Genomic DNA, 12690 nt, shown 5'->3' with positions numbered 1-12690 from the left:
TACTCAATAGCAATGTTTGGGCTCCAAATCAAGTTCTTTTTAAAAATAAATATTAATATTTTAAATTTCGTGCAAATATACTAAGACCCTGAGGAAAACATTAATTAGCACCATAAGTGTTTAGCTGAAGGATTTAGGCCTTGCTCATTGAGCCCCTGTGCCGGGGCAGATTGGATCATGGTTCAATTCCGAGTCAAGGGATCAACCTCTATTAGGAGCTGTTAACAGGTTTTAAAATATGAAGATGACACAAAGGGCATGATCATTAAATAATTACCGAATGATTGGAGAAGACAGCTTGGGGAAACAATAACTACAATATGGAAGAAAACTTCCCACAAACGAGAAGCTAAGTAAGGAACCAAGGAATGGGTTAGACACAGAAGCAGAGAGTCAGGAGGGGAAAGGAGAAGGAACTGAACCTCGGATGAGATTCCTCTGCACCTGACCCTCCCCGCCCATGGGGAAGTGAACTTTAAGAACTGCCCGATTGCTCTGCCCATCTGCTTTCCCCACACGCGTCAGCAGCAAATGGGCTGGATTGCAAACCTACAACCCATAAGACTTCTAAAGGGAATTACAAAAAAAGCCGAAGGATTTGTTTTAAGGCAGGATGATGGGGAGATGTAGTGCCTCTATTCCCTCCACCAATATGTATTGAGCACCTGCTAAGGGGAATATAAAAAGCAAAAGAAATACGGGTATTACGTGCTTACTATGCAAAATCAAATAGTAATACAAGTTTATCTCTGGGTAACAGTTACTGCTTCTGGGATTCTAGAGAAGTCTGCAGTGTTTCCCAAACTTTAGATTTCAAGATTCAGTAAAATTTCCAAAGGAGCTTAGAATCTGACTTAAGGTTGCCAAGGTTCTGTTTTGCTAATTAACCTCTCAGAAGCACTCTTTATGTTGCCCTAATTTTTCTCAGTTCACCTCAGACCTGGGCCAACAGTCACAGGGCATCAACCAGTGAATCTATTTGGAGCCAGAGACCTAGAGTGTTGTCAGAGGCAGAAGGATTTCACCTAGGCTTTGAATGGATAAGATTTGTATGAGCAGAGATAGGTACTGAAAATATTCAGAACTACAGTCAACTGCATTGAAATGCATCATTAATTTGACATGACGAATTGTATTTTTCTGAAATTAATTTGCTGCTCGTAAGGTGACTATAGTACTGACTGCTATGGCCCAGGTTTCCTTTGAATTTATGGCTTGGAAGCTAAAATGGTTTTTATATTTTTTAATGGTTAGAAAAAATATCAAAATAGTATTTCATGACATGTAAAATCATATGAAATTAAAATTTTAGAGTCTAAACACTGTCTGGTGGCTGGTAGGTTTGCACATGCACCAAGGTGCACGGCCAGGCCCCATAAATACTCCCATGTCCAAGAGACCACAATATTAGGTAGCACATCAAAGGCTCCACGACAAGTCGAGGGACACTGCAGAAGAAAGAAAAAAATTTTATATGTATTATTTTTAGTAGCATTTTCCCCTGCTTTTTGAATAAGGGGCCCCATATTTTCATTTTTGCACTGGACCTTGCAAATTATGTATACCAGCCCTGCCTGTGCTTTCTTTGTTCAAAGCGAGTATAATAATATCTACCTTCTGAGGTTACTATGAAAATCGAAGATGAAAGAATCATACTGTGCCCAGACCCGGATGCGTACAGCACTGCAGCATTTACTTGTAACTTCAAATACAGTAGCCTTGTCGCTGTCTGTGGAAGGGTTAGATGGGTCAGGGAAGTATTCCGGATTTATGGCTGAGAAGAGGAGGGCTCAGGAAAGTTACCAAGACTCCAACTCAGATGCAGGTAGAGCAGGTGGTTTTCAATAAGGTCAGCATGCAGTTGGGCGTGGCTAGACATTTAGGACATCCAGGAGCCAAGTATGACTCTAGTACGCAAGTAACCCATGTGCGGTAGAGCCAGGTATGAAGATGAATAAAACAATCCCCACCTGCAAGCACCTTCCAGTCCTGTGAGGAAGACAAGAGACATACATATGTTGTAAGCAAAAGGGTAGAAAGCATCAAGTGCTCTAATGGCTGTGGAATTGTGAGGAGGGCAAAGCTTCCTACCAGTTGGGATCATGGAGGGCTGTGTGGAGAAGGTAGCATTTGAGATTTGCCTTATATGATGGATAAGATGAAATGCAGAAGTCGGAAGGATACTTCCAAAGGAAGGAAAAAACATAACTAGTCAAAACTGAGGGCAAGATGCGTCCCAGGGCAGCAAGTGGTGACTCAGTGTGGCGGGACCTAGAGATCAACCCAAACTGCAGATAATTTGCTGCCTGCAGATTTGGGATTGTGAAGAGCAGATTGGACACAAGGAAGGACATTTGGAGGTACTGCCCCTCAAATCACCAAGATGAAGTTGAATTTTAGAGCACTTCTTACCACCTGGCATTTGCAGCCTTATTCGCTCCCACTTGAGAAGGTCCACAGCACTTGCACAAGGCTCTAAAGTGACTATCATGAGGGTTCTGATGTGTTAGTTAGATTTGCAGTGAGTCTATAAAATAGCAAGGATAATCCAGTTTGTGTTACAGAAATGTCTGTTGCAAAGGGAGAATCTTCGTGGAGAATCCTCCATTGTCACACCACTGTCCCCCACGGGAAGGGGCAGGGTGATTGCTGGCACTCCAGGATGGAATGCTGCTCACAGGTCATGAGTTTAGAGGATAAATCCAGAAGTTAGGTTATGGATATGAAAACGAGGGAAGTAAGTCCATTAGGCCTCAAGCTGGAGGGCTCAACAGCCAACTACAGCTAGAGTGCAGGAAAGAGGGCCAGCAGACTGGCTGAGGTCTGCCAATGAAGTGTCTGTCTGCTGATTTGGGCTTTTTGTGAACAAATGCGGCAACGGGGTGGGCAATCAGGCGTGGATTACATTTTTGGTATAAATATAAATTAGTATGGCCTTGTCAGAAGCCAATTTGTCAATACCTACTGAAATTTAAATGCAGCTACCTTTTGGCTCATGTACCCACAGAAGTATGTCCAAGGATATTTCTACCCTGTTTGCTGTAGGAAACATTTGGAAATGATTTAAATGTCCAAGAGAATACTGGCTGAATAAATAAATATGCTATATTCATGCAGTGGTTTAATATAGTGGCATTTAAAAAATGAACTAGCTCAGTATGTATTGATGGGGAACAATCTCTATGAGAGATAAAAACAAAAAGCAAGGTACAAATAATCCACCTAATTTATTATTTAGTATAAATAATAAGGAGGTTTGTTTACACTTAGAATGTTGCTGGGTGGACATACAAGAAACTAGAAACTGATTGCCTCTGGGAAGAAGTCTGAGTTGAGAGTCCTACTTACTTCTTGTCTCTTCAGAAATTTTTACTGTCCACCTCCACTCCAAATAAATAATTTTTAAGTTAGTGGTTTCTGAACCACTTCATCTTATAATAGATAAAAGAATTATTTTTTTTAATGTGGTAAAATGCACATACTGGAAAACTTATCATCTTAACCATTTTTAAGGGTACAGTTCAGTAGTGTTAAGTATATTCACATTGTTTTGTAACCACTTCCCAGAATTTTTGCAGTCGCCTATCTTGCAAAACCAAAACTGTGCCCTTTAAGCAACCACTTCCCTCGTCCTACTCCCCCTGCCCCTGGCAACCGACATTCTACTGTCTGTCTCTGTGATACCTCATTTAAGTGGAAGCATACAGTATTTGTCTTTTTGTATCTCGCCTATATCACTTAGCATAAAGTCCTCACGGTTCATCAATGTTGTAGCATGTGTTAGAATTTCCTTTTTAAGACTGAATAACCTTCCACTATGTATCTACCACGTTTTGTTTATCAGTTCATCCGTTGATGTCACACTTGAGTTGCGTCCATGTTTTTGCTATTGTGAATAATGCTGCTGTTGTGGGGCAGGAAAAACTTTTTTCCTTTATCCTCCTAGATTCTCTGGATGGGACCCTGCAAAGTTGGACTGACAAGATAGATTAACAAGAGAAAAACTGACAATCGATTAACACGGGGGAACTCAATAATGAGTGAGTGACTCGAAGGAATGGTTAAAACTTGGTCTTACGTAGCATCCTAACTAAGAACAGAAGAACAGTAAATTCATAGAGACGTAACAAGACAAAGGAAAAGGACTATGAGCTTCTAGAAGCAGGAAACTGTGGGAAGGTTAACTGTGTGGGAAACTCATGGAAGACAAGGGTCGCTTAGCACGGCTAGTTAGCAGAGTCCTGTGGTGCTAGCTCTGGGCTGCTAAGAGTCTAGACTTGTCTCTGGTGATTCAGAATTGTCCTGCCCGCCCTGTCCTGTGGAGTAGGGAGGGCAGAGAATTTGCCTTGTGCCTGGATTTTTTTTTTTTGTCTTTGGCTCAAAATAATTCGTAGGTCAGAGTGGCATGTTTCAGGATGGCACACTCTGCCCCCCTTCACTGTGAATGTGGGTGAACAAAGAACTCTCGAGACCCTGCTTTCAGTTCTTTTGAAATATACCCAGAAGAGAAGTTACTAGATAATATATTTTCAGTATTTTGAGGAGCTGCCACACTGTTTTCCATAGCAGCTACATGATTTTACAGTTTGACCAACAGTACACAGGGGTGCCAATTTCTCTATATTGTCGCAAACACTTGTTTTCTGTTTTTTTGTTTGTTTGTTTGTTTAATAGTAGCCATCCTTATAGGTGTGAGGTTTTGATTTGTGGCTTCGATTTGAAAAGCATTGCTTTTTTAACTGTTTTCCCATTAAGAAAAAGGTGCAGCTCACTGCCAGTGTTAATTTAACATCGCGCGTTGGAATGCTGTATTTTCTGGGATTTGACATTTTCAGCAATCAGGAATTACTATATTTCGCAACTGGAAGTACCACTACTAAAAACAACGCTATACATAGAATGACGTAATTTGTTCCCAAAGACTATTGATATACTAGAGTGATTAAAAAATAATAATAAAAGCGAGATATTTCACGGCAAACTTCGGGGGCAAGGTTAGGTAGGACTGTAATCCGCGAGTTATCTCGGGGTAAATGCTGCAGCCACAAGTGCCGCCGGCCAGTATTCTCGGGGCAAATGGGAAATGGGTTCGTTCTCCACTACTGGTGTCATCTCCACTGCTCTTTAGGCCTAAGCCATGAGTCTCTCTCAATTGGATCACTGCCAATGCATCTTAAGCGTCTTCTGGCTTCCATTCTTCCCCGCTATAGTTCACTCTCAGCAGAGCAGGCAGAGTACCTGGGGGCGGGCATCCAGAAGGAGCCATCCCAAGATGTGGTTTGCAGATTACTTTGAGCTAAGGGCAATATTAGCTTCAGGCTCAAGAGAAACTTCTGACCACCTCCCCTTAACTACCTAGAAGAATTTGAATTAGAGGCCTTGCACATGAGAGATAATCAGAGATAACTTCTTTTGACCTATCTATGCCACAGGGCGAACTTCTGTTTACTGAACTTTTTATCCTGCAATGGCCTTTTGAAGCCCCAAAGGTACCTTCCCCTCATCCCTAGTTCAAGATGTCTTGTATACCTTAATCTCCCTCTCTGTCTCTGAACCTCTCGTGTGTGAACATTTCCCAAGTGTACAATATTAAATTTGATTTTCCCTTGTCAATCCACCTCCTGTTGATTTGATTATTCGGCCAGCCGAAAGGGGCCAGAGGAGGGAAAGGGGACTGTCCCCCTTCCCCTCATGATCCTGTTAGAAATGAGAAGTCTTGTCCGTCTTCCCTTTCCAACCCACAGACAGGTGTCCTCTTCCCTCCTCCACCTCCCCGAGCTCATCTGCTGCTCTCCTACCCAGCCTTGCTCCTCCAATCATATAAGTTATTCTTTCTCGTGGGTCTCTTCTTCCCTCAGCGCCTCAGGGTTCGTGTTCAAGTGTCACCTCAGCGAAGCCTTTCCCGAGCCCCCTCCTGGACATCGCAGCCCCTCTCTACATTCATTTCCCCCCAAGAAGCTATTCACTGCCTGGCAGACCCTATATTTTACTTATTCATCTGGGGTTTTTTTTGTTTTGTTTTTTTTTTGTCCGTTTAGGCTCCATGGGGGCAGAGTTCCTGACTTGTTCTCTATTGAAGCCTATAGAACACTAGATCAGGGCCTGGCACAAGGCAGACATTCATCTGTTGAGTAAGTGAGGGGACTGGCCAGGACCACAAAGTAAAGAAACCGAGCCCTCTGCCTTGAACTGCTGACAGCGAACCATCAGGCAGCTGTGGTGCTAAGATTTCCTTTACTAGCGGCCTTGCCAGTGGGTGCCCCTTGCCTCGTTTCAGTGAAGGAAGAAGGGTTCTAAGTGATGTAAGGGTTAAAGTACATTCCCCTCCTCCCGAGCCTCTCTCTGGTCTTATTTGTCTGAGTTCCTACACTTATGGTTTACCGTGATTAAAATGAACAGGTGCAGGCAACAAAGAAAGGACAATTGTCGGAAGTATGTATCCTTCCTCCCTTCCTACTGCTGCCCACCCAAAGATGGGGACCGGGCCCAGTCACTGCCAGTTGAGCAAAAGTGGACCTGCTTGGTCAACTGTTTGGTTTGGTCATAGGACTCCTCCCAGAGATATTTTGTTAACAGTTAGGATCACTGCCCACAGAGGAGTACGAATGGTCCAGGAAGGGTGAAAGCACTTGAAAGCATAACAATGTAGAAACACATTATGAATGATTCCCTTTAATTAGAGGAAAAGTTTAAAAAAATGAATTTGATTTTTTTTTTTTTTCCAACGTGAGTGACCTCCAGGAACAAAGCATTCATTTGTAACAGGAACTAAGACCCTGATCCCACTCACTTGGTTGGTTTTCTTATTGAAATGCACTTAACATCCTCAGTGAGAGTTACCAGCTGCCGGGTTTGACTGACTGGAGTGGCAATAGAAATGCAAAGAGATCTGTTAAGTGAGGTAGGTGACTTTGAATCGCAGACCTTGAGGAGGCTGGCTTCTGTCTTTTTAAATGCTGAGTGCTCATTCAGATGCTGACTATTCCAATTTTAGGCTAGGAACTGAGAGGTATTAAGATTTACCAACCAACTTCTTACTCTTGGTCACCCTTGGGGGTGCAGGTGGCTTTGTTATAATGCATAGAATGTAACAAATATTCCGCTGGATTTAGACTCAATCTTCAGGATGGTGACCCTCAAGTTTTTATCTCTAGCTCTGACTTCTCCCCCCCCTAATTCTCAGATTCTAATTTCCACCACCTAATTAACATCTCCAATTAGTTATCACAAGCTTAACATTCCCAAAATTGAATTCCTGATGTCTCCCCTCCACCTGTTTCCTCCCTGGTCCTGGACTTCCTCGGCACTTGGCGCCACAATTCCCCCAACGTCCCGTCCATCCCGTCCATCGGCAGGTCCTGTCGATGTTACCTGTAAAATGATGCAAACGTGCCCCCTCCTAACGTCCCCACCGCAGCCGTCGTTCTGCGACCCCATCATCTCTCGCCCTCCCCGGTGCGGTAACTCATCCGCTCACTTACACCCCGGCTCCTCTCCTGCCCACTCCCTCCATACCCTAAAACGTTTTTCAGATTGGTTCACACGTGCCCTTTAAAAAGCTTGTACTGATGTACCGATAAATGCTACAACGTGACGAACCTAAGAAACGTTATGCTAAGCCAAAGAAGCCAGTTATAATAGTGTATGGTTCCACTTACGTGAAGTGTTTAGAACGGGCAAATCCACAGAGACCAGAAGCAAATTAATGGTCGCCAGAGTCTGGGGGTACAGCAGGGAGGGAGGAATGGGACTGTACATAACAATGGTGAATTTTGCCACAAGTAAAAAAAAAAAAAAATCTTCAATGGCTTCTCATTGCAGTCTTGAGAGGCAAACTCCTTACTATATTCCAGCAAGACTGCGTGTCTGGCCCCCAGCCGCCTCTCCTGAGACTCTGAGCTCCATTTCTCCCTGCAGACCTGGCCTGAGCAGCCTCGCCAGCCCCAGCTCCAGTCCCTCCCTTGTTCAAGCTGTTCCCTCCGCCTGCTCTTCTGTCTCCAGCCCCAGCACAGGGGCCGCTCCTCACGAGCCTCCTGGTTTCCACCTCGGAGAGGCCTTGCGTGACCATCCTCTCTCTGCATCCGCGCTTTGCTTTCCTTCCCAGCACTGATCGCATCCTTTTTTGTCCACTCGAAACTACACGAGCTCCATGCGGGCAGGAACAAGTCTCCTGTATTCCCAGGACCTAGACAGAGCTCGGGCCTGTGGACAGCCTTGAAATTTACAGAATGAATGGGCAAAAAAAAAAAAAATTTTTTTAATGTCGAATAAATGAATGCATGAAGCTCTGAACATGGAGAATAGGGTCAGGAATCAGGAATCGGGAAATGATGTGTTTGTCAATCAGGTGTTTGTCAGGAAACCGCCTTGGGCCGGGGTGGCTAAAAGCTGCTGGTGACACAGAAAGTGGAACTCGGCCTCTGAGAAATAAATAACGCCTCCGTGGGTAGCAGCCTCCCGTTAGCACGAAGGCTAATCCAGGCAAAAAACAAATATTTACAGGCCTCATTTATTTTTCTGAGTCAAGATAACATGAGCCTTATTGAAGCCTGTGAAAAGACACAAGATATTCTTACCATGAGATAAGCTGCTTCATCACAGGAAGAATTTCATCAGAGATTGCCCACCTAGTGTTTAGGAAAACATCTGCGTCTGTGCTGAGTAAGCGGCTTCCTAACCTTCTTACCTTATTTTTTGGCTGGTGCTTTAGTTGATCACTTGACCTTCCATGCATTACCTCATCTTTTCTTCGAATTCACTTCTTTAGGTGGGTATTATTATTTCCACTTTGCAGGTGAGAAAGCTGAGGCTTCGGGTCATCCTTGGCTTAACTCTGAAACTTTGAGCGTTTCTCGGCCTCACTAAGTTTCCTTTCCTTGCTTCCTTTTGGTCCTTTCCCACCTACCCAGGGATTGCAGGAGAATGAATGAAATTGGCACACAAAATCCCTGGGCTTGGCTCTTGATTGGATTTCCATTTCATGGTGAGCTGACACTACCCTTCCAAGGTGGCCTGTGATGGGCCAGGTGCAGGGGACTGAAGGCCCAGTCTCTCTGGTCTCCATCCAAGTTTCCTGGCACGGTAGAGGCTGAGGCACTGGGGTGGAGGGCTAGGATCCCATACCCGGAACGCCACGAGCACGGGCCCTTGGGCTTCTCTCCCTATGTGCTCATCACGCCACATATGCGCTCACACGCAGATGCTCAGAGCAACGGCATTTCCAGCTTGCACGGGGGAGAGGAATGTATGTGGAGGCCCACGGCGGCCAGAAAAACAATCCAGCCTGGCCGCGCTCCCAGGACCAGGCGTCCCTGGTGTCATGCAGACTCCCGCCCGACCGGCCAGCCCAGCTGCTCCTCTGCTCTCCCAGGACCACCCTCTTGAGGCAGGGTGTACACTGGCAAGACGCAGAGGGCAGGGAATGAGAGCCGGGGGAGAGAAGGCCTCCGCCCTTCCGCCCTGCACGCTAACCCCCCGGGACCTCAGTATTTCAGCCGAAGCTGTTAGGGGGCAAAAGCTCTGCTTACCCCACCCCGTGAGGGGTAATGGGAAATTAAAGCAGCGATGCAGATAAAAGCATTTCCCCAAACCCTCTGTACATCACAGGTAAATGAGGATTGTCTCTTGTTTTCTACTTGGCGCAGCCATAGCAACCAGGTGTCTTTAAACTTTCATGTTTCTGGAAGCCTTGCGCGCCTTAATAAAGAGCAGCTAATCTTTATGCAGGTTCATGCTCTTATCTGTGGAGGATCCGCCTCTCGCCCTGGGTGGTCCCCTTGACAGTCACTGTATACTCTGCTCTTTCACATACAATCAGCTCCGTGACTTTATTTTTCCTTTCAGAAACCAATGAAAGGAGTAACTCTATAAGAGTCTAGACTGCTTAAAAAACTGGTTTAGAAAATTAAAATACTGTCTTTCTTACACAGATGTACCCGTGCACCTTAATATGACAATGTAATAGTAGCTTTTTATGGATTACCCCCTTGTAAGTGAATCGGTGTTTGACTACAAAAGGGGGTGGAAAGTATGGCTGCTCCCCTTCTCCTAACTGATACAGTTTTCCTTTAGGACCGACCTATGATCTCAAGGTAATTTTAATTTAGTGTCTTTAAAATATAATTTACGTTCCTATTACAAAATAAATGGCAAGGGTGCAGTAGAGAGGGGGAAGGGTAACCTATAAATTTAAAGAGACTTAAAAAGTAAATTAATCAATTATAATATGGGAACATCATTTGGATCCCAGGTTAAATAAACAAACGTAAAAATGTATGACGTGTATAAACAGAGAAGGTTGATTTCTGATTCGACATTTGATGATAAAAGGAATTATTCTTGATTTTGTTTTAGATATTCTATGTTTTCTAAAAGAAAGTCCTTGTCTTTTAGAGATATATACTACTAACATAAGAAACGATATGATTTCTAGTATTTGCTTCAAATTAGTATGGGAAGGGGAAAGTTGGGGTTTAGATGAAACATGTTTAGCCATGAGTTTGATGATTTTTTAATCTACAGATGGGTTCATGGGGAATTATTGTATGAGTCTCTCTACATTTGTATATGTTTGAAATTAATTTTTCATAATGATTTAAAGAAAACATTATGTCTAACATACAGACACTTACATATTCAGTCAATACGAAATAACTTTCTAAATGTAGAGTTTTTGTAGCTCATTCTGGTCTATTTGAAAACATGTTGAAGTGGCCAACTGGCCCTGCTTATAGCAAAGAAGATCGGAGCTGCTCAAATTCTGATTACAGATAAATTTTTGAGAACTATTTATTTTGTATTTTTAAGCTCATAACTGAGTCACACCTGAATATCTCGTTTTTATTGGTGTATAAAACTTCTCTATAAATAGTGCTTTAATATGCTCTTTTCCCCTTCTGATATTCGTAATAACCCTTTGAGGAATGTGGATATTAAAAACTCTATGAAGCTAGCAGGATGAGTAAGTCGAGTGACTCATTCAGAGTAAACCAACTTGAGGGGTGTACTGGCCTGGCTGCCTTCATGGGGCTCACCCAGTGGAAGAGGACTCTAAGAGAATGGAGTAAACCATCAGTAAAAGAATGTGACAAGTCACCGTAGAGTTTGGGCCAGGTCTTCACAAAGACTGGGAGACCAAACCTAGGGGCCCGGAAGGCCGATGAGTTTAATAAACTCTGTGGTCTAGAAGGACCGATAGGCAGGGTCTATCTAAGGGAGTCTACAGGGCTCAGGGCCTTGGAAACATCATCCCAGCTTGCCGAGGAGCCCCTGCCTCCACTTGTTTAGCTGGCCTTGAACCGAACCGGTATGGGAGGAGGGGCTGGCCACATTGCTGGTTCAGCTTTCCAAAACCCATGGCAGCTTCCAAAGGCAAGCCAGGGTTAGAGGGAGCCCACCAGGAACAGGTCCGGCATTGGGACCAGAAGTTTCCTCCCCTTCCCTATGTCTCCCCTTGCTGCCCTCAAAGTCACTCCCTTCTATTTCCCCCTTCTTTTTAAATCGAAGTGCTCAAAGCATCGCACTTCCACAGTCTTCAGCATGGCCATTGGAATGCTTCATCTAAGTAACATTACTGTGTTCTGTTTCAAGTGCTTTCTTTTTTCTCATGGCCAGCTAGAAAAGGAAAACTGCTTTGGAATCATTAATAAACATCTTCCAAACTGAATATACCAGAGGGAGAGTGAAGGGGCTATTAGTCATTTCTGGAAGCAGGATAGAATAATGGGAAAAGCACTCGTTTAGAAGAGATAGGATACTCATTTTAGCGCTGCCACTAAGTCAACAAACTTGGGCAATGCATTTCTCCATGTCTTAATTTCCCATCTTCAAAATAAGCCTAACTAAGCTGTTCTTATTTAGCTGGGACTCTCGTGATAATCAAAGGTAATAACTTGCCAGCAGGTGCTTTGTATGTAGCGTTCATTGCTGCGCACATGCAAGGTTTTATTTTTATTTATTTACCTTAGTAATAAGACTACTTTCTTAACATAGCAAAGCAGGTGTATACAACACACTTTGCTACCTGTAGCCGCATGACACATGTACATGGTACATCAAGAGCATGGTACCGAGTAGGCATCGACTCGTGGCAATGCTTTGGTGTATGGATGGGGGCTTGTGTCAGGGAATGCAAAGCAAAGAGGGAGGGAGCTAGGCAGCAAAAGCGATTGAGGCCATAAAAGTTTGGAGCGTAGAGATATTGTCATTGGTCAGAAAGAAGGAATGCCACTTTCAATAAGCAAGTTGAAACAAGGAACGGGCTTGAACAGAGAGGCGAAGGCATAGAAGGGCTGGTGACAGGGATGAGGACCTCAGGCCCAGCAGGACTGGTACATGGGAGCCAGACTCAATCACAGTTTGCTCACAGGGTCGTGAGTCTGCAGTTTAGGTCCAGGCAGAGGGCCTCAGGGGTGGAGGTCAAACCCCAGAATAGAAAGACTGCTCAGCCCAAGTAAAAACCACTGTTCGTGAGCAGGTACCCTGTTCACGCATCATCTCATGTGGACAACAGCTCTGTGAAGACCGCGCTGCATGCCAAAGCTGAGGAAACGGAGGGTTTCAGAGATGCGTTGTGATGCTTGTGCTCACTCTGTTGAGTGGCTGAGCCCGGTTTTGAACACAGGACTTGTCTGGCTCTAATACCAAAGGAAATGGGCATCAGAGATGGGGAGAGAGGGCAAGAGACGGGTG

This window comes from Rousettus aegyptiacus, unplaced genomic scaffold (assembly GCF_014176215.1).
Source record: "Rousettus aegyptiacus isolate mRouAeg1 unplaced genomic scaffold, mRouAeg1.p scaffold_m13_p_6, whole genome shotgun sequence".
NCBI lineage: Eukaryota > Metazoa > Chordata > Mammalia > Chiroptera > Pteropodidae > Rousettus > Rousettus aegyptiacus.
Note: the sequence above shows the minus strand (reverse complement) of the source record.